This window comes from Callithrix jacchus, chromosome 4 (genome assembly GCF_049354715.1).
Source record: "Callithrix jacchus isolate 240 chromosome 4, calJac240_pri, whole genome shotgun sequence".
Lineage (NCBI taxonomy): Eukaryota > Metazoa > Chordata > Mammalia > Primates > Cebidae > Callithrix > Callithrix jacchus.
In genome coordinates this window covers 8395846-8419061 of record NC_133505.1, presented here as the reverse complement: position 1 = coordinate 8419061, position 23216 = coordinate 8395846, and the positions used below count along the sequence as shown (strand labels likewise).

Below are 23216 nucleotides of genomic sequence, written 5' to 3'. Positions count from 1 at the left end.
AGCAAACAGAATTGCCAGAGATAAAGAGGGACATAGGACATCCCATGAGTATAAAATCTCAATGAATGAGGAACACGTAATAATCCTAAATAGGTAGGCACCAAACAACAGAGCCTCAAAACACAGGAAGCCAAAACTCACAGAGCTGAAAGGAGAAATAAACAAATCCACAATTATAGTTAGGGACTTCAACGCCCCTCTCTCAGAAACTGATAGAACTACCAGGCAGAAAATCGGCAAAAATATGGAGGGTCTGAATAACAACCAACATTACTTAAATGACACATACAGAACACAATGGCAAAATACATTTTTTCATGTGTCCACGCAGCATTCGCAAAGATACAGCATAGCCCGATCCATAGAAGAAAGTTGAACAAACTTAAAAGTATTAAAATTATACGCAGTGCGTTCTCTGTAACAGAAGGAAACCAGAAATCAATAATGTAAAAAAAGAACGTCTCGGCCGGGCGCGGTGGCTCAAGCCTGTAATCCCAGCACTTTGGGAGGCCGAGAGGGGTGGATCACAAGGTCGAGAGATCGAGACCATCCCGGTCAACATGGTGAAACCCCGTCTCTACTAAAAATACAAAAAATTAGCTGGGCATGGTAACATGTGCCTGCAATCCCAGCTACTCAGGAGGCTGAGGCAGGAGAATTGCCTGAACCCAGGAGGCGGAGGTTGCAGTGAGCCGAGATCGCGCCATCGCACTCCAGCCTGGGTAACAAGAGCGAAACTCCGTCTCAAAAAAAAAAAAAAAAAAGAAAGTCTCTAAAAATATGTAAATTAAACAATACACTTCTAAATGGTGGCTCACACCTGCAATCTCAGCACTTTGGTAGGCCAAGGTGGGTGGATCACTTGAAGTGAGGAGTGTAAGATCATCCTGGCCAACATGACGAAACCCCGTTTCTACTAAAACAGTTTAAAAACTTAGCTGGGCATGGTGGTGCATGCCTGTAATCCCAGCTATTCGGGAGGCTGAGGCAGGAGGATCACTTCAACCCAGGAGGTGGAGGTTGCAGTGAGCTAAGATCATGCCACTGCACTCCAGCCTGGGCAACAGAGCAAAAAGAAAAATAAAAGAAAGATCCACGGGTCAAAAATGAAGTCTCAAAGGAAATAAAAAAATACATAAAGCAAAATAAAAATTAAAACACGACATATCAAAATTCGTGGAATGCAGCCAAAGTGGATCTCTATAGCACTAAATGGAAACAAGGCAAGGCCTGAAATCAATAATCAAAACTCCTTTGTCAAGAAACTAGAAAAAAAATGAGAAAGTAGAAAGGGAAGAGTCAAAGAATAGCCAAAGCAATCCTAAGCAAAAAGAACAAAGCCAGAGGCACCACGTTACCTAACTTCGAACTATAAGGCAGCAGGTCCCCAACGTTTCTGGCACCAGTGAGTGGTTGTGTGGAAGACGAATGGGCGGGTTGCTTCAGGATGATACTGTTCCACCTCAGATCATCAGGCATTAGTTAGATTCACACAAGGAGAGCGCAACCTAGATCCCTCGTATGCACAGTTCACGATAGGGTTTGGGCTCCTATGAGAATCTAATGCCCCCGCTGATTTGATAGGGGGTGGAGCTCAGGTGGTAATGCTTACCTGCTGCTCACCTCCTGCTGCACAGCCCGGTTCCTAACAGGCCACAAATGGGCATCTGTTGTCAGACTGGGGACCCCTGCAATAAGGCTATAGTAACCAAAACAGCACAGTACTGCTACAAAAATAGACACATAGACAAATGAAACAAAACAGAGAACCCAGAAATAAAGGCACACACCTGCAGCCATCTAATCTTCAACAAAGCTGATTTTAAAAAAGCAAAGGGGAAAGGAATGTCTATTCAATAAATGGTGCTAAGATAGCTGGCTACCCATATGCAAAAGAATGAAAGTGGACCCCTACTTTTTATCATACACAAAATTTACATATACATGCACTATATGCCAAAAATTAACTCAAGATGGAGTAAAGATTTAACTGTCAGACCTCAAACTATAAGAAACCTAGAAAAATTATGAACATGGGCCTTGGGAAAGAATTTACAAGTTATCAAAAGCAATTATAATGAAAACAAAAAATTGATAAGTGGGACCCAATGAAACTAAATAGCTTCTGCTCAGCAAAAGAAACGATCAACAGAGTGAAGAGATGACCTACAGAAAGGAAGCAAATATATGTAAAGCATGCATCTGACAAAGGTCTAATATCTAGTCTATAAGAAGTTTAAATTAACAAGTGAAAAACAACCTGACTTAAAAAATGGGCAGCGGATATGAACAGATGCTTCTTAAAAGAAGACACACAAGTTGCCAACAAAGAGATGAAAAAATGCTCATTATCACTAATCACCAGAGAAATGCAAATCAAAACCACAATGAGATACCATCTCACACCAGAATGGCTACTATTGTAAAGCCAAAAAAACAGCAGAGGATGGCAAGGTTGCAAAGATAAGGGAAAACTTATACGGTGTTGGTGGGAATGTAAATTAGTTCAGCCACTGTGGAAAGTAGTTTAGAGATTTCTCAGAAAACTCAAAACAAGAACTCCCACTTGACCCAGAAATTCCGTTACAGGGTATATATCCAAAAGAAAACAAATAGTTCTACCAAAAGTACAAGTGTTCATTGTAGCACTATTTGTAATAGCAGAGGCATGGACTCAACCTAGGTGCCCATGAACAGATTGGATGAAGAAAATGCGGGGCATAGACACCATGGAATACTACAGAGCCATAAAAGAGAACGTGATCATGTCCTTTGAAGCAACATGGATGCAGCTAGAGGCCACTGTATTAAGTAAATTAACACAGGAAAAGAAACCTAAATACTGTGTGTTCTCACTTGTAAGTGGAAGCTAAATATTGGGTACTCAGGGACATAAAGATGGCAAGGACAGACACTGGGGACTCCTGGGGGGTGGAAACAGAGGCGGGGGCAAGCGTTGAAATACCACTGGGTGCTATTCTCAGTACTCGGACAGTGGGATCATTTATACTCCAAACCACTGAATCATGCAATATACCCAGGTAGCCAACTGGTATATCTACCCCTTGAATCTACAATAAAAGTTGAAAAGGACAAACTCATCCAAGAAGAAATAATATGAATAGTCCTTTAACCATTAATGAAATTGCAGTTATGATATAAAATTTCTTGAAAAAAAATTCAGTTCCATATGTTTTTACTGAAGAATTCTACCAAACATTTAAAGAATAATGTCTTTTTTTTTTTTCCCCCTGAGGCAGAGTCTCGTTCTTTTGCCCAGGCTGGAGTCCAGTGGCACAATCTCTGCTTACTGCAGCCTCCACCTCCCAGATTTAAGCTCTTCCCCTGCCTCAGCCTCCCAAATAGCTAGGATTATAGGCATGCGCCGCCACATCCACATAATTTTTTGTATTTTTTTAGTAGAGACAGGGTTTCACCATGTTGGCCAGGCTGATCTCAAATTCCTGACCTCAAGTAATCCACCTATCTTGGCCTCCCAAAGTGCTGGGATTACAAGCATGAGTCACTGCACCCAGCCTAATGTCAATTTTATACCATCTCTTTCAGAAAATAAAAGTAAAGGGAGCACTTCCTAAGTAATTTGGTGAGGCTAGTATTGTTCTGATACTAAAAACTTGTTAAAAGTAGTTCCAAAGAAAGAAAGAAAGAAAACTACACACAAATATCTCTCATAAATTTAGATGCAAATGTTTTCAGTCTCACACACAGTAAACTGAATCCAGCAATGCATACACATAGACCCTGAACCTAGAGGTTGGTCACGTATCTGTTGAAACAGTTTGAACAAGTCAGTGATACAGTCCGTTGGGGTCCCAGCAACAGCATTCTCGTCGTAGCAATATGAAAACAGATACCGAAGCCTAGGTCAAAGCAGTTGTCTCAGTTTGCTTTTCCATTTAAGTTAATCGTGCCAAGAGTCATTCTAAACGTCTATTGAAAATTTATAACTGCTTTTTATAGGATGGAAAAACATTTCCACAGCATAAAATTATGAATGTACTTGATGCTTTCTATTTGCCCTTCCAGAACCACCCAATTCTTTTCTGTCAAGATCTGGGCCTTTACGGGCTGAACTTAACCAGACTACGTCTACCCGGCTCCCCTGGCCTCTAGCTTCCACTTGAGTTTAGCGAATGGTTGGCTGCAGCAAAAGGTGAGAGAGTCTGGAGAGAAGGAGGTTCGTGAACTTATTCTCTCTTCTGATTCCCTCCCTACCGGAAAGTGGCCGGCTTTCTCTACCCAGCCCAGAGCTGCGGATGGAGATTCTCTTCTATAGCTACAAGCAAGCTGCTGATCTTTACAGATTTCAGTATCTACTTTCTCTCTTTGCTCCTGCAGGCCCAAAGGTGCTAAGATCTCCTAGCTCTCACTGGTCCCAAAGGAATCTTTGCCATTGCCTATGGGTTACCCGGCACTCGGACTACAGTTTCTAACTAGCCCCTTGACCTCTAGCTAGCTTACTGATCTCTATTTATTATCCTCATTGGAGTGTGCCGTCTTGTTTTCTGATGATGTAGGTGGCTACAGAAGGACTAAATGATGATGGCCCCTCAGGGAACTGTCACTAATGTGCCTTCAGTGGAAGGGTGGCATCTTTCTTCCTGATCCCAAAATCGCAAACACAGACACATCCACAGTTATCACGGGATCAGCTAAAAATAAGTGCAAAAAAATGATTTCAATATTTTTCTTTACTTTTTATATTATTTTGTATATATTTTAGCTGATTCCCTTGGGATTAAAAAAAAATGAATTCCTTATCCAGATAATTGGCCAGTGGAATTTATTGGACATTTAGAAAAGAAAAGAACCCTAGATATCAACTAGACAACCCTTTCCATTTTAGAGATCTACACAACGAAATCCAAAAAGGAATGTCACAACTCATAAAACCAAATGGCAAAAGGAGAAATGAAAACTAAGTTTCCAAATTCCAATCTAATGTGCATTCTAATAAACCATGCTATCGCCTCAAAACTCACTTTTTTCAGGTAAATACTACTTCAATCATGTACATGCAAATTCTGATCTCCACATTAAGCATATGTGCCTTATAATATTAAACACACTTAAGCATTCGTGACATATGCTTTGAAGGTAAAATCACAATGAACAAACAAGTGCCACGCGCTACGCAGGCAGCCTGGAGATAGGATTTCAACTGCAGATACTGACCAGAGAAAGATCTGGTTTTGCCACGGCACCCTGGAGCCCGGAAAATTCTGGAAATTGCAAAAGCTGAAACTGAATAGTTTAGCTGTTTCTAAATGATGGCATTAATTTCAGTCATAATTTTCAGTAGTTTTATCTCAGTGTTTTAATTACCAGGTAAATTCTTCCACGTGATCAGTAAGGTTCCATAGCTTCCTAAATTTCTGTGTTTCATGACTGATTGCCGTTCCCTTCCTGGACTACACAATTACCAGCAAAGCTCCTTGAAGCAAGCTCATTCCTCATCCATAAACTCAGCCAAATACCACATACCATATGTCAATATTTCTGCTTCTACGTCCTCAATGTATTTTCAAACTATATTTATTTGGAAACTAAAGTGACTATCAGACAACATTTCGGCAATATCTCCTTTCCTCTGGGCTTCATGCCCACGTTTATAGATGTCCCTTCATAATCGAACATAGGGGGGAAAATGTACTTTTTATGGTAGTAATATTTTTCTCTCCCCTCCCCCCCATTTATTCAGCTGGGAAGAGGAAATGAAAAAATATGAGCAATGGAGTTGAACATATTATAACCCACATCTATTTCTGGCAGCCTGCAGACCTCTGCACTGTCTTGACAGTGGTGTGGGACAAACTCACTGCTTCCGTTTGCTTTTCGCTTATGCTAGGACTTCACGTAGCATATTTCTCTAGAGGAACAACGAAGTGTACAAGGACGATATAGAGAATAAAGCAAATACCAACAGCAGGGTGAACCCAAACTAATCAATTAACACTGCTTTATTTTTTCAGCCTTTTTTTTCTTTTAAAGGAACTAAGCTTGCCCTGAGTTAAATCTCATAGATTTTAACTCCCACATTCCATCTCAAAGTTAGAAGCAAGAACATTCTATGAACATCTAGGGCCCAGTCAGTGTCAGCTCTAACCGAGCAGAGGGTATTGTGAAGAAGCAAAGGAAGGTAACTCTGAGGAAGTTCTTGGCCCCTAAAAACTGATACTTGAACAACAACAAAAAAATCATTTTGAGACTGTGATACATCTATTTGGCATTCTGAGAAATCAAATATCCATACTGTTTACTCAATGATCAACTTTGGTATTATTTTGATAAGATGGAACAAAGAATAGAGGACACATAGCTCTTACTAGAAGAAAAAAATCTGTCTTGAAGCCTAAAGAGAACAGTGCCATGGGCAGTCAGAAGTGCGAAAGGAAGCCCAGAGGGCGCCATGAGGAAATCTCATCTCCTTCCCAGGATGGACTGGATCCAGGTCTGTGCTCAGGGAAAGAGAAAAATGCACCTCTTTTGTTTACTCCTTGCAACCAAATTGGGCCAGAACTCAAGGGAGTACCATTAAGTGCAACTTTTCAGCTTCAAGAACAGTGAAATAAACTTCTGTAAGCTAAGCACTGCTTCTGTGCTACATGAGTTCACAGTGGCATACAGATGAACCTAGGGAACAAAACTTCTGTGGGTAAGAGACTCTCTATAGAGTAGCAAATGAAATAAATAAATAAATAAATAAATATTATTCCAGGAACCAGTTTTCCTATGTCTGGGAAAACCTATAAGGTTGTTGAAAGAAGCAAGTTAAAATCTGCAACTAACCTGAGACACCAAATAATACCTTTTAGGTAAAATAATTTTAGCATTCTTTTTGCTACATATTAATTTAACCGGACTATTCAATAACATCATGTGCATAAGGACATTTTAATTTACATAACCCATGAACTCATTTATTGGTGGGTGGTAGAGCTGGATTAAAGAACTGAGGCTGAGAAGAGTAAGTTGTTTAAATGAGCTAATCACTGAAAGCATGGCTCACGCTTCTGATTTTAGTTATACCGTTACTATCTAGGGGATAGACAGATCACTGATTGCCTGATTTCCCAATTTTAAAATGTTTGAGGGATCACCCTGAAATGACCCCTTTTAGTGATGTATTAATTCAGTCATGTGTTCATTGTCGGCTTCCCCTGACCAGAGTGTAAGTTCCACGAGAGGAAATACTTCCATGCTGTTCACAGTGGTGTGACTAGTTTCTAGATTAGTACAGGGTACAGAGTAGTTGTTGAAATAAATGAATGAAAAATGTCATCGAATAATTTTCCTATATTCATCCTATTCAAAAGGTACAAAAGCTAAAGCGACTAATGGGATATTTGCGTCTGTAATTTATTAGATAACATAGAATAATCTTAAATAATAGCCTATATTGCTGTTTTTACTGTGGGCAAATGCTGTTACAGACCACACGGCAGAATTCTAATTACTTCCAAATATCTTTCAGTTATCAGTAAATCATTAGCTTGTAAATTCACTACCAGTGTGGTAACTATCTCAGTCTCTACCAAAAAATACAGCTTCAATAATACTACTGTAAATATAATTATGTAAGGCAAATACTAAGGAAAATAATTCTAAGCCATTAGGTTGATAGTTAAAGGCCAACACTATTTAATAGTAGAAAGCTCTTGGCCTGAGAGTCAAGAAACCAAGATTCTAGTCTAAACATTTACTTACCAGTTTTGGGAACTTGTGTCAATCGTTTGACCTCTCCAAGATAAAGTCTCGTCTGTAAAATGTCAAGATTTAATATGATTTCCAAGACCTATTCTAGCTTTAAAAATCTATCAGAGCAATAAATTGTTAGCTAGGGAGAAAGTACATAAATACATAGTACTAATAGATAACACATATAGTTCTTACTATATTATTATGTATTTAAGTGCCAGACATTCTTCCAAGGGCCTAACATTGATTAACACACTAAATCTTCACAAGCAAGCCTAGGAGATAGTTCTATCCCCTTTATTTTAAAGAAGGGGAAACTGCGGCCTAGACAGGTTAGATGACTTGCTCTAGGGGCCGAAAGAATAGATATGTACAGCCAGAGACCTCAAGTGGCCTGCCTCCTGTCTCTCACCCTCCTAGCTCACCTCTTTTGACGTTCCCGGCTCAGGTTGTGCTGGGCTTCCCCTGGACCCTGAGAACACAAACTTTCTCCCATCCAAGAATCTTTGCATGATTTGTTCCTTCTGCTTTCAAAGTTTCTTCTTCATTTCCTTGCATGTCTGGGTCCCTCTCATCATTCCAGTTTGCTATCAAAGATCAGACGCCTGCCTTGACCCCTCTAACCAAAGCACTACTCTACATGATCACCTTTCTTTCTACTCAGTGTATCCACAACTACCTGAAACCTTCTCATTTGGTTGTTCATTAGTTCATTCATCGGTTCTCGGCCTCCCCTAACTAGAGCATAAGTTCTGCAAGGGCATTTTTGTACACTTACCATGGTATTCCCGGTAGTGAAATCATACAGGGGCCAGGGGAGTTCCTGACTGTCGGAAAATGGATGAGTGAAGGAATGATAACCTGATAGAAATGATCTTCCTGTATTCATCTTAGTTATTCTAAAAATGTGAGTGCTAAAGGAACTCACAGCATATATTGTACTTCAGATGTGCCATTTAAGTAAGAAATATTTTCAGACAAAGGAGAAATGAATTTACTGACAATGTTTAGTACCAGCATTTCTCAGGATTTCTGCTTTACTGTCAACTCTTATTAAAACAATTACATAAACATTTCATTTTTTTATTAAATGAGTATGTTCATTTCAGAGAAGAGTTCAGATCTTTTACTAAATCACTGAAGACACTGAGTAACAATATGAGTCATCAGAAACATCAAGCTCACAGAATCTCATACCTCCAAGAAGGCTTAAATTTTATATTAAAATTGATATGCTTCAAGCACAAAGCACAAGTCCTCCCTGGGGAAGGTGGTAACACCATTTTATCTGCACAGAAAAACCCTGTGGTGAGAACAGTGAGCAAGTTTTGAGGGAGGTCTAACTGTATATGGGGGCAGCTCGCAGAACACAGGGGCTCCCAGGCTCAGGGGACATGTAACTGTGAAAGGCCAAAGACTTGACTGCTCTCAAGATTCTCATGCTCACATCCATAAATTATTGAAAGCAGCTTTTAAAATCCATGCAATATACTAAGGAAAGATAGAATCAAAACTAAAATCGTGACAAATGGAATCGAGAAAAAATGACAACGGAAGAGCTTTGTGGAAGTGAAGATTGAAGTGAACACGCAGAATGCGTGCAGATCTGGAAGCCTGCTAGAGACGCTCACATACTGATGCTACCTTTTCTGGGATCCAGGGCAAGGAAGGCCTTGGGGAACAGAGCCACGAAGTCTAGGATTCAGAAGTGCCCAGTCAGATACATTATTTGTAGCATGATTGAGGGGGTAAAACGTGGTCAAGGACAGGCATTTCTACCTTTGAAATCTGAGAGACTTTTCTCCTGTGGGTCCTCAAAAAGATTATAATAAGTGATGTGACAAACTCAACAACACTCCTACATTCAATGTGGCAACGTCTTTCCTACGCTGTTTCCTATAAAGTCACTCAATGCAGGCTGGGGTCACTGCACCAAAGAAGTAATTCACTAAAGGCAATTGTTTGAGGGCCAACAGCAATTTTCAGTCAGTTAATGCATCTTCTTGTTGGACTACATGTCCTTCTAGTGATCGTGTGTGTGTGTGTGTGTGTGTGTGTGTGTGTGTGTGTGTATAAATATAGTTTTGTTCAACTGACTTTTTCATAAAATCAGAGCAAGGCCGGGCACAGTGGCTCATGCCTGTAATCCAAGCATTTTGGGAGGCTGAGGCGGGTGGATCACGAAGTCAACAGATCGAGACCATCCTGTTCAACATGATGAAACCCCGTCTCTACTAAAAATACAAAAATTAGCTGGGCATGGTGGCGCGTGCCTGTAGTCCCAGCTACTCGGGAGGCTGAGGCAGGAGAATTGCCTGAACCCAGGAGGTGGAGGTTGCGGTGAGCCGAGATCATGCCATTGCACTCCAGCCTGGGTAACAAGAGCAAAACTCCGTCTCAAAAAAAAAAAAAAAAAAATCAGAGCAGCAGGGACCTAAGTACTCCTTAACGGCTACCTGGAGGGCAGCTATTCTATGTTCTGCCTTAAGCTGGAACTATCTATATGCCTTGTAGCCATCTAAGCAGAGATGGACTAACATGCCCTTAGGAAAGCTGAGGTGTCTGCCTAACAGAATATGTAATGAATACCAAGTCTCTCAGTCCTTTAGGGAAGAGACAAGAAGTTTCTCAGAATGTAATTTTGGATATACCAATAAAAGAACCAACCCTAAAGTTCTCCAGCAGAGGGTATATAGCTTTAAAAAATTATATGTGCAGACCAAGTAATCATGCCCTTTGGTCATTTTTTGGTCCCAGGAAAGCACATTTGGAGTGGTTCATCTTGAAAAGCAGGCCACTCTTCTGCAGAGAAGAATTGATTGCAAAATACATGCCGAGAAAACTAAATGACCTAACCTACTGCATAAGATTGTAAATGACAAACCAGCTGTATGTTATGGATAGTTTGCCAAAAATGATAACTTTCTTTTAGATCAGTGCCCCTGAGCCCCTCTTCTTAGAGACAAATGACATGGCCAGGTGTCTACTTAAAGTCATTTTTTTGTTGTCTTGAGTTGGAGTATCTCTGCGTCTCCCAGGCTGGAGTGCAGTGGCATAATCTTGGCTCACTGCAACCTCCGCCTCCTGGGTTCAAGCAATTCTTCTCCCTCAGCCTCCCCAGTAGCTGGGAGGTTTCATCATGTTGGCCAGGCTGGTCTTGAACCCCTGACCTCAAGTGATTCATCCACCTCAGCCTCCCAAAGTGCTGGGATTACAGACATGAGCCACCGTGTCTGGCCAAGTCATTGTTGATTCATGGTACCTATACCTTGTACTTTCATAGAAAATATGTTTACCTTTCTATTCTCTACTTAGCTATAATGCTCTAAGAAAATATGATATATGTTTTGATATATTTATATATTTCATATATATATATTTATCATATTCACGTATTAATTTACCTGTAGTACATTGGTATAAACAATTATAATTTTTAAACCTTAAATATTTAATATAAACTTTTTAAAAAATATACCCTTCAAACTCTTCAGCTATAGAAATATCATTGTGGATATTGTTCTTTACAGCATTCTCTTAAAGAGGAACCTTGTAAGAATTTCTTTCTCAGACTCGTACACAGAGTAATTACCTTTTGATCAGCCTATTTTTTAAACATATAAATTCTGTAAACTATAAAACTGTCCATATTTCACTTTTCCAGTTCATCATTAGAAAACTTCCTGCTATCTTTTATTTATAGCAAGTATATAGGTTTTTTGGGGGTATGCATTTTATATCCTTATTTTTGTTTTTCTTTTATTTCTTAGGTTAAATTACTCTTAATTTAATTTCCTTTGAGTGACATTATATTTCCTTGGTGTGCTTTGGGTCTGCTTTACATCTGTAATAGTGGAGCAGACCTGCCCAAGATTGTTTGTCTTTTCATATGTAATATGAGGTTGAGTAACCTGCTTTATTTTAAAGAAAAAGAAAAGGAAAACTGGTATATATCTTTAACCAAGTAACTGTTAATAACAACATAATCAGTCTAAGATTTGGGGGAGGGGAAAATAAAGATGTTGCCCCTTTAAGCTTTTATCACTTTGGAACAGAATTGAAGAAGAGAGCATAAATCCCAAATATTAAAGCTTTAAAAACAAAATTAAATTGATTTCTTAGGATGTTGGGGTTTTGTTTTTTGTTTGTCTTTGCTTTTTTATTTTACCTATGATATCAGAGAGACATCTTATAGGAAAATAAAACTAAATTCAAAAGCGTTAGTGCAAATATCAACTAAGCATAATATGGAACATCTTACATCATCCTTTAGATAATTTAGATCTTTTGTGAAAGCATTTACTTTTCATATCTTATTTTTTTGCCCTTTATTTTTTATTTATTTTTCGTCACGCAGAAATTATTTTCTTCCATGCTATAATCGAAAACACTTCCCAATAGATTTGTCGTAATATTTACTGTATGTCGTGGCAGCTGCTGGATCCTAGAAGAATGAGCTTAGTAAGAATACGAGTATGGTGATATTTTTGTAAGTCTTACGACATTTGGTAACTTACAGTGCTGCAATTTACTCATAGTTTGGCTAGGAATAGAAATAGTTTGAACAGAACTATTTAAATAAGTTTGATAGTAATAGTTGGAATAAAATTATTCAAGTGGGCCAGGCGCGGTGGCTCATGCCTGTAATCCCAGCACTTTGGGAGGCCGAGGCGGGTAGATCATGAGGTCAAGAGATTGAGACCATCCTGGTCAACATGGTGAAACCCCGTCTCTACTAAAAATACAAAAAATTAGCTGGGCATGGTGGTGCGTGCCTGTAATCCCAGCTACTCAGGAGGCTGAGGCAGGAGAATTGCCTGAACCCAGGAGGCGGAGGTTGCGGTGAGCCGAGATCGCGCCATTGCACTCCAGCCTGGGTAACAAGAGCGAGACTCCGTCTCAAAAAAAAAAAAAAAAAAATTCAAGTAGGTTACTTTAATTTCCAACGTAGCGGTACTTTAAACGTTTATAGTAACACTGATTCTCTATTCTAAAATGTTTTTACAGCAAATATTTGATCATGTGTAATGGTCCATGTGCTCTGCCTATTATGCAAAGTACGCTCTTAATATGATGCTAAGATTATATTTGCTTACTTCTACCAAATATTTTGTATAAAATTTTCTTTACCATCAAATATAGTTCCCACGTATGTTGAATGCCATATGTGGATATGTAAATATTTTCAATTTAGAAAATGAGATACAAAAGAAGAAAGTGTTTTTCTAGAGCTGTCTTTCAAATTACAAAACCAAAACGAGCAGCCAGCGGTCCACAGCCTAAGACACAGAGCAGAGGACATGTGACATTGGCAGTATTTCTTATTGAATTCCATGTTGTTTCACTGTATTGAACTATCCAGGGTATGGACAAACGGATTGCTAGTCACTGCCTAACTGCCTTAGAAAAGATGGAAATTGGTGGAGAAGAAAAAGGGAAAGAATATGAACAAGATGAGATTGGGAGAGAAAATCAGCCTCCTCAGAATATGCTCTCACTACTCAGAAACAACTGTGGAGGTTTTCTTTTCTTTTTTAATTTAAAAAAGTTTTACTTAATTGCTTAAATAAAAAATTACATTAAATTAATTTCTACATTTAGTTACAAAGCGTGGTAGAGCTTGAGAAAGCCTCTCGTAATTTTGAGCAGATGAACATGATGTATCCATGATGTTCTAACAACATGGCAAGTTAAAAACAAAAGACTTCTAACCCTCGGTAAGACCAGAGGAATTAAAAGACCCCACTAGGGGCATATTCACTTCAGTCAAGCACGTTTATGGACTGAACACTTGTGAGAGACTGGGTGTGAGCTGATCCGGTTCCAAGTGATCTAGAAGCTGAGGTACCACCTTCAGGATGAATGGTCGGGGGATATTTTGCAGCAGTTGCTTGAGGAATCGTTTGTACTGTGACTGGATGATGTTTTCTACAGCAACTGCTCATGGGAGGAGAAACTCCCATTATAGCTAAACTGCTGCTAATTCTATTTTTTGAAGCAAAATCACATCTTCCTGTGATCCGGCTGTAATAGTTCTTCCTGCTTTCTGTTGTGCAGAGGTTACCGTGGCATTTTTTTAAATGTAATGTCTTGTAATGACTAAGAGGAGACAGGGAAATATTTTTTCATTAGTGTAATCAATCTTTAGACAGTAAATTATTCTTTGCTCTTTTGTGGTGACGAGAATAGTTGTGGTATGATGGTATGATTTTAAAATAATGAGACTAATTCCATAATCATATAAGGAGATTTGTGTCATTCTTTTATAGTTACATTTTTTTCAGTACGCAAGATCCTAGTTTAGGTCTTTCACACAGAAGTCTTTGGCTTTTGTTTGTTTGTTTATCCCAAATCCTGTCTTTAAACAAGAATAATATGGTAGGAAAAAATTTCAAGACTTTATTGAGTAATCCTATGATATTTTGAACCCATGCAGTGAATTTGGTCATTGTGACCCCGGTAATCAATAAGCATGAACACTATGCAAATGTGTTCATCAGAAGTTATCAACCGACATACCCCGGGTATCACTTGAAATCCAGACACTCTGAATGTATAGGTGAAAAGCACTTTATAAATAAAACATACTATATTTCATTATAACTGCCAGCAAAATCAGCAAGCGGCTTTAAAATAACAGCCTTTCTCCAGTGCCACTAACAGGACTTTAAGTGTATTCAGTAATTTAATTTTTCCATAGCCTAAAAAACCTACGTACCTTTGCTTAAAGGAACCTGTTTGATTAAATTATTCTAATTGCATGAAAATAGATATAGTATGTACTTTATTGCCCGCTAATTAAAAAATATGCAACAACACAAGAACCAACTCTAAAATTAAAGAAACAAAGAATTAAACCTAAAAATTGAAAAGAAAAATGCATCATCTTTCAAACGAGAGCAAAATTATTGAAAAATCAAACAAGAACTTTACTGATAGAATCTTCATAATTCTAGTTATTTCCATATTTTTAACTCTATGACTAGATTGTTTCATGATCTCAAAAAAAAATTCTTAATCTCGTTATTTTTCTTTCATTCCTCAACTCTAGGAGATTCAAGAAGCCAAGTCGGGAGATGGAAAAATGTTAGTTATCATAATTTTATCCACACAGACATGATCGTCGAAGCCTAGAAAATAGACATTCCCTAAAGAAGAAGGAAAAGAGTGCGTGAAAACTGGGCCCAGTTAGAAAAATGGAAAATCTATAGCAGTGAGCGAAGGAGTAATTCAGGTGGAAGACAACTCAAAATGGATACCACAAAAGCCACTTCTTGCAAGTAGGAGGGTGTGGTCAACAATTTTAAATTTGCAGAGATGTCACGGAGAACGAACATTGAGCAAACGGTCATTGTATATTGTAGAAATAATTTATCAAGGACATCTAGCACGATGTCTCCTGAGGACACGCAGAACAAACGCAGGCCATTAGGATGTAAGGCAGACAGGGAGACATCAGATGTCGACCGTTCGTTTTAAAATTGTAGTAATAAAAGAAACAAAAATGTTAAGGCAGTAGCTATATTCAAACAAAAACATATAATTTGGCCGGGTGCAGTGGCTCAAGCCTGTAATCCCAGCACTTTGGGAGGCCGAGGCGGGTGGATCACGAAGTCAACAGACAGAGACCATCCTGGTCAACATGGTGAAACCCCGTCTCTACTAAAAATACAAAAATTAGCTGGGCATGGTGGCGCGTGCCTGTAATCCCAGCTACTCGGGAGGCTGAGGCAGGAGAATTGCCTGAACCCAGGAGGCGGAGGTTGCGGTGAGCCGAGATCGCGCCATTGCACTCCAGCCTGGGTAACAGGAGCGAAACTCCATCTCAAAAAAAAAAACAAAATTTACGATGTTAGTCCCGTCTCTCCTCGGTTTGGGGAACATTTATCTTTGCCCTGGATTTACTAGCTATTTATGTCACTAATTTGTTTTCATTTAATTCCTATTGTAAAGATTATTTTGTAGTGTTACTTGAAAATATGTAATAAACTTATTAATATAAAATATAGTATGAAGCCGTGCATGGTGGCTCACACCTGTAACCCCAACACTTTGGGAGGCTGAGGCAGGCAGATCACTTGAGGTCAGGAGTTCAAGGCCAGCCTGGCCAACATGGCAAAACCCAATCTCTACTTAAAAAATACAAAAATTAGCAAGGCGTGGTGGTTTGTGCCTGTAGTCCCAGCTACTTGGGAGTCGGAGGCAGGAGACTCACTTGAACCCAGCAAGCAGAGGTTGCAGTGAGCTGAGATCACACCACTGCACTCCAGCCTGAGTGACAGAGTAAAAATCTGTCTCTAAATAAATAGATAAATATACTATGAAGTCTGAAACGGTGAAACAGTTTTTAAGAAGAGCACTTGAGCTACTTTAATTTGAAAGCCATTCAGTGTATATGGTTATTATTTGGTTATTATCTAGCAAAGGTACGTGATAGTTAAAAATTCTTCATAATTATATAATGCTTTATAAAATATTGTGATTTTTATTCTTTTTTTAAAATTCAACTCAAGAGCTAGTTCTTACTAAGTAACTTACTAAAAATAGACTACAAACTATTGTATTTCTATTAAAAATAGACTATTTGTATTAAAAATAGAATAGAAACTGTAACTACTCTATAATAGAATACAAATATATACTTCCTCTGAATTACCATCATAAATTTAAAATGGAATTTAAGAAATTACACTACAAATAAATCCAAAGGAAATGAATATGGCATTTCAAAGGCGTTAGACAACACAATTAATAACATCCCTTTATACTGTATTTAGAAATAAGATTAATAAGAAATGGTCCTAAAATATCTCTGAGGACTCCACCAGCATTCCTATTATGTAACCTCATGGTTTCTACTTTGTTTCTTATAGGAACTTTAATTTTAAAGGAGTCTGAAATGTGGGAGAGTAGCCATTAAATGACTCTTTAAAAATGAATAGTCACATTATTACCGTAAGTATACATTGATGGACGCATACTTTAAGGAATATATTTTGTTCTATATTTGATTGTTATGGAGGGATGGGGAAAGCCCCATGGTGAGTAGATAAAAGAAGGCATTGAAAAGGTAAACTATCAGTTGTTACAGGAAAAGGTAAATTATAGTTGCCTATGACATTTGTGGCTAATTATGACAATCATCTTTCTAGACAACAGGGGGATAATGATACTCAATCAGGAGCAAGTACTCACAATTTCCTCCCCAGGCATCACAGCCCCATCTGATTCAGCTCCTGTGTCCTCCTCCAAGCGGGAATCAGATTGTTCTTTCTTAAATTAGTTCTAAACCATTCTTTAACCCTTTCCTCTAGTCCATCATCAAAGAGTTCCTTGTCTTGGGATTGAGTTAATCTGACTATGAAAAGAAAAAAAGACAAATGAATAGAGAAAAGAAGAAAATAAATCTGTTTAAGGTAAAAAGATGCTCATGAAAAATAAAAGGAAAACGTAAATGTCAGAAAACAATACATTTGCCTTATAGGTGAATAAAATACAGTACAACCCTATTTATGATCTTCCGCTGTGTTAAACACTTCTCGAGACACAATACATTAGAGAATTTGTAAACTTTGTCTTTAACCTAAAATATGTCTAAAGCCACCAATTTTGATGCTAAATTTTCAATGCAAAAAAAAAACCAAAAACTTAAAACAATCATGGAAGATCAGACAAATAACACTCTAAATAACACTGTCCTCAATTTTCCAGTATGATTTTCACAAATATATTTGTATGTACATGAAATACCGACTTAAAATATGTACTAAATTTTTATGTACTTTTTAAATAATAAAGGTAATTCTTGAAGTATATAAGTAAATGCCAATAATTAGACACTTTTATAAGAGTTTAAATATCATATTCTATAAAACCATAAAGGTGCAAACTATGAAAAAGCTATGTTTTATTTTTACTTGTGAAATGCAGTCATCACAGACATTGACCATATAAAATATATAGTCAATGCTGACCAGAGGTTCTCATTGTGCAGTGAGATGAAGAAGGCTTAAATAGCAGTAAGCACAATTCTGAGACGATATAAAGAAGAAATATTTGACAACAGAAGATATTCACAAAGGGAACTGATGAATTTAGCGTATAGGAACATCACCCCATCCATCATTACCACAAACATTAAAACTCAAGGAAAGTAAACATTTTATTAATAACATGTCAGACCGACCTCTACAATACATTGTTCCCACATTTTTGGCTTTAGGCCCTTTAATCATTTCTTTACAAACAATAATTTTGCAATATTTTCTCCAAAGAAATGGCTGGGCATGGTGACTCATGCCTGAAATCCCAGCACTTTGTGAAGCTGAGTTGAGAGAATTGCTTGAGCCCAGGAGTTTGAGACCAGCCTGGGCAACATGGTGAAAACCCATCTCTACACACACACACACACACACACACACACACACACACACTAGCCAGGCAAGGTGGCACATGCCTGGAGTCCCAGCTACTTGGGAGGCTGAGGTGGGAGGATCACTTGCGCCCAGGAGGTAGAAGCTGCAGTGAGCCATGATCATGCCACTGCACCCCAGACTGGGTGACAGAGCAAGACCCTGTCTCCAAAGAAAGAAGACTAGATAGGAAATTTAGACTATCCTTGAGCATAGCTAACAAACATTTATTTTCTTTATATTACTGATTGTTTAACAATAATTTTTAGCTTCTTATTCAATAATGTATTATTAGTAACTTTATTAAAAGTTTTGTTGATAACTCAGGAAAACCTCATTCAAATCTCTGTTCATATTCGTGCAGGATTTAGAACACTTTTCCACAAACAAGGTTCAGCTCTGTTTACTTATATATTCTGAACCTTCTTTTTCCTCTATTACCTACATAGGTCCCTGCTCAGTACTATAGGATATGTTCACATGGCCCAGGCACTTCCTATCAAGATGCTTACAAGAGCAGTAGGCAACAGAATTAATTGCAGAAGCCATTCCTAAACCAGGATGACTGGCAGTCTTACCCATCCATCAAAGTGACTGTGAACCATGTAAACCTATCCTAATGAAGCCAAAGTAAACATATCCCAAGCTCGATTTCTCTTTACATATCCCCTAAATACCATTTAACACCAGGAAACATTTGGGGGATGATGAATATGTTGGTTATCTTGATTGTATTTTATGGGAGTATACAAATGTCGAAACATCAAATTGTGTACTTTAAATATGTACAGTTTTTTCTTTGTTAATTATACTTCAATAATTTTTTTAAAGTAATGTGCCGGTTGGAGTCTAAGAGGCAGAAAACACATAGTACGTGAAAAACAGAAAGTTTGACATAAAGAATAATTAACCGTAATTTGGGGTCATGATAAAGATGCACTGAAAATGCTAATGAAAAATCTAAGTTCGATGAGCGGCACTCAGAGAGGGTCAGACTGGGAAAGGGGCGCTCTCCTCGGGGCTGGATTATGGCTTCCTTGGAGAGCTGTGCTCGCAGCTCACTTCATGGCAGAGAAGTTCACTGGATTGCCTGGACCAGAGCTGGCCCACAGGTAGTGGGCAAGCAGGTAAAACAGACGGACAGAAGAACAACATATCCTCTCCAAACTAAAGGGGACAGAGCTGCTGAATGAGAGCACAGAAGGAGTCAAGGTGCCCGGAGCTCACTCATTGGGAGGGTTGTGTGCCACCGAGGGTATACAGTGTCTGTGCCAAGAGGATTTTGAGAAGCAACCCTGTGGGGTGCAGATGGACAAAGACTGGTATGAGATTGTGCACAGAAGGTTGGGATGTTGGGGTCAGGCTGACAAACAGGGCAGAGCAACATCTGAAGCATATGGTGTCCATGTCATGAGCAGAAAAGATGTCTGCTCTCGCTACGTCTACTCATCATTAGTAGGGGTTCTAGCCAGTGTAATACAATAAGAAAAATGATGTATAAAAATCCACATTTAAGAAGAAGTTAAATTATCATTATTCACAAATGACATGATCTGGGTAAAAAATCCTATGAAATTTACCCAAAAATCTACCAGAATTAAACGTTGAATTTAACAAGACCATGAGATACAAGATCAATACTAAAAAAAAAAATCAATTGTATTTTTGTAGACCAGCAATTAATAATCAGAAATTGAAATTAAAAGAAGCAATACCATTTATATAAGCATAAAAATACAAAATATTTCCAGATAAATCTGACAAAAAATATGCAAGACCAGTGCACTGAAAAATATAAAATGAGATAAACCTACAATGACCTAAATAAATGAGAATCATTTATTATGGAATCATTTGCTGTTCCTGAATCAGCAAACTCAATATCATTAATATGTCAATTATCTCCAGATCAACAGAGATTCAATGTGATCTCAATAAAAATCTCAGCAGGCTTTCTCATAAAACTGACAATTTTATTCTACAATTCATAATGAAAATTCAGAAGAGCTAAAATAGCCACTATAGGTAGAGGGGAAAGGAAGAATTTTGGAGGACTACCTAATTCTAAGAATTATTGTAAATGTACAGTAATCAAGGCAATGTGGTACTTACATAAAGAGAGAGAACTGTATCAACAAAATGAAATCCTGATTTCAGAAATAATCCATACATATGTGTGTAACTGATTTTTGACAATGTATCAAAGGGAAGAAAGAATAGTTTTACAACAAATGGTGCTGGAATAATTGGATATCCACAATGCAAAAAAAAAAAAAAAAAAAAAGCAAAGAATTTGATTCATACTTGATACCACATACAAGTTGGCAGAATTGCAAAAAAAGGACACTTTTAGGGTTGATATTGTGGTTAATAACTTGGTTTTGTGAGAGTTTATTTGTGTGTGTCTGTGTGTATAAACTTAGCAAATTGTATATTTAAAATATGTGTAACTTGCTCCATGTCAGTTATGCTTCAATGAAGCTGTTTTAAAAACTAGTACAGGCTCAAGCCTGTAATCCCAACCTTTGGGAGGCCAAGGCGGGGCGGATCATGAGACCAAGAGATCTAGAGCATCCTGGTCAACATGGCGAAACCCCGTCTCTACTAAAAATACAAAAATTAGCTGGATGTGGTGCTGCATGCCTGTAGTCCCAGCAACTCGGGAGGCTGAAGCAGGAGAATCACTTGAACCCGGGAAGCAGAGGTTGCAGTGAGCCCAGATCACACCACTGCACTTCAGCCTGGCGACTTAGCGAGATTCCATCTCAAAAAAAAAGTACATTTATTCATGCTTATCTTAAGTGTCTTTCAATAAATGCACTCATATATACAAGTGCATATTAGATACATTTAACAGATACCTGTATCCACAAAAGAGAACAGCTATCATCATTACTGGCTGGTTCTCATTACAAATTGATATTAGCATCAAGTTCCGCATATGAAGATAGTGTTCCGAATGAAAAAGACTGTTCGGTGGAAGTCAAGAAGAGATTTTGTGTGTTCAAGCCTACTTTTCATGTTGCTTGTCTTCATTTAGCTGGAGAGAATAACAGAGCTGACTGTCCACTAAAGAATTCCCCCAGCTGCCACAGATCCACAGATGTCCACACAGTTGCTCTTTTTTTTTTTGAGATGGAGTTTCGCTCTTGTTACCCAGGCTGGAGTGCAATGGCACAATCTCGGCTCACCGCAACCTCCGCCTCCTGGGTTCAGGCAATTCTCCTGCCTCAGCCTCCTGAGTAGCTGGGATTACAGGCACGCGCCACCACGCCCAGGTAATTTTTTGTATTTTTAGTAGAGACAGGGTTTCACCATGTTGACCAGGATGGTCTCGATCTCTTGACCTGGTGATCCACCCGCCTCGGCCTCCCAAAGTGCTGGGATTACAGGCTTGAGCCACCGCGCCCGGCACCACAGTTGCTCCTTTTGAGGACTGACCAGGACTGACTGGGACCTTGACCCAAGTTTCAGAAATGTAAACTCCCAGAATTTGATCTCTGCTACAGAAACATGTAAAATGGTAAATAGATCAGATTTTATAAACTGGAAGGGGGGATTTTAGATAGCATTTAATCCGAAACCTTTATGTGATATATGAAGAACCCAAGGCCAAGAGAAAATAAATGCCATGTCCAAGTCTTGGTACTGCCAGGGTCAAATCTAGAACGCAGGGTTTCTTGTGATCAACATCCTGTGGGTTTTTCTTTTCCTAGTACCAATCTTTCAGTATTTCTTCCCCCAAATATTGTACTCATCAATTATTTTCTTATATAAAAGTATCTTCTCACATTTTGCATTTTTAAGCACATTTGTGTTTAACTACAATGAAGAAAATCCCTGCAGTCTTCCTGTTGCCAGACCCGTCTACAGACACCAGATTTGACCCTTTTAAAAATTAGCTATTTAATTTAAACACACCTGGGACAATGTCCTCTGACTTTGTGCCTCTTTCCATGTAATTCATTTTTCATTATCCAGGGTGAAGACAATAGTCACTGTCCTTCATCTAGAGTAATTGTCCTGATCTCTCTTTTAAAACAAAAGTACCAGGGTAAGAGGAGTTTCTATAACAATAGAGTTTATAAATAGAAGAAAATACAGAAAGGTCTTGGGGACCTCTTAATCATATTACTAAAATCCTGGAAGAATTCAATTATCCAGTTTTATATTTAAATATTTATTTTTTCTTTCTGATTTCAAAAGCATTTTATGCTCACTAAAATACTGCAGAAAACAGAGGAAAGCTTTTAAAAGAATGAAATTGCCCATAAACTCTCCATCCAGATACAGCCACTATTAACATCTGGCATTTTTGAAATTTTATAAATAGATATACATATAACTAAAGATAATTAACTAACAAGCTATATATATAACTACGAAGATAGAAGTCACATTGTATACAATTTTTGTAATTTTAAAAATTAACATATTATAATTCTTTCCCTGCCACTAAAATTCCTTGTAACATCATTCTTAAGAGAGGCATGTTATTCAACCATAACAGCCTGCCACTATTTAACCCTTCCTCCATTGTTGAACATTTTTATAATTTTTAGGTGTTTATTACAAATAATGTGAGGACAATTATATGCATGTCAATCTTTGTCAGTATTTCTGATTTTTTCCCATAGGATTCCTAGAAATGCAACACTGAGTTTCAGAGTCACCAGTAATAGATGATCACAGAAGCTAATCAAGGCTTAAGTAAATTTCCTCTGTAAAAAGACTGTGTGCCAAGTGCACTTGAAAAGCAAGAACGGAATGCATATAAAATGTCTTTTTCCATGCATAAGCAGCTAACAGGAATAGCAGCCATCTAATTTTAAACATTTTGCTTTATTTCCCTTTATAGTAATAGTGGAATGATATTTGCACACAAATTCTCAGCATCTGGACATTATGGTGGATTTAAAACTGAAAAAATTGTCGTTGCCTCAAAGACTACTTCCTAGATCTATTTAAGATAAATTTTTAATAAAGGCATGAGCACACAGTGTCACCATGGTGGTAAAAGGAAGCGAGAATACCGCCTGGTAGAATATACATTGAATAAAAAAATAGGTTGATGATACAGTAGAA

At 38.1% G+C, this 23216-nt stretch overlaps 1 long non-coding RNA gene across 1 annotated transcript; it reads right to left on the bottom strand.

Moving 5' to 3' along the window:
- Window positions 1–1133: 1133 nt before the first annotated feature.
- Window positions 1134–23014, bottom strand: LOC144582013 (uncharacterized). Its single transcript, XR_013533660.1, has 3 exons — window positions 22053–23014; window positions 16915–17077; window positions 1134–7780 (listed from the first exon to the last, which is right to left on the bottom strand). It is a non-coding gene; the product is annotated as an uncharacterized LOC144582013 (long non-coding RNA).
- Between the last annotated feature and the right edge of the window lie 202 nt (window positions 23015–23216).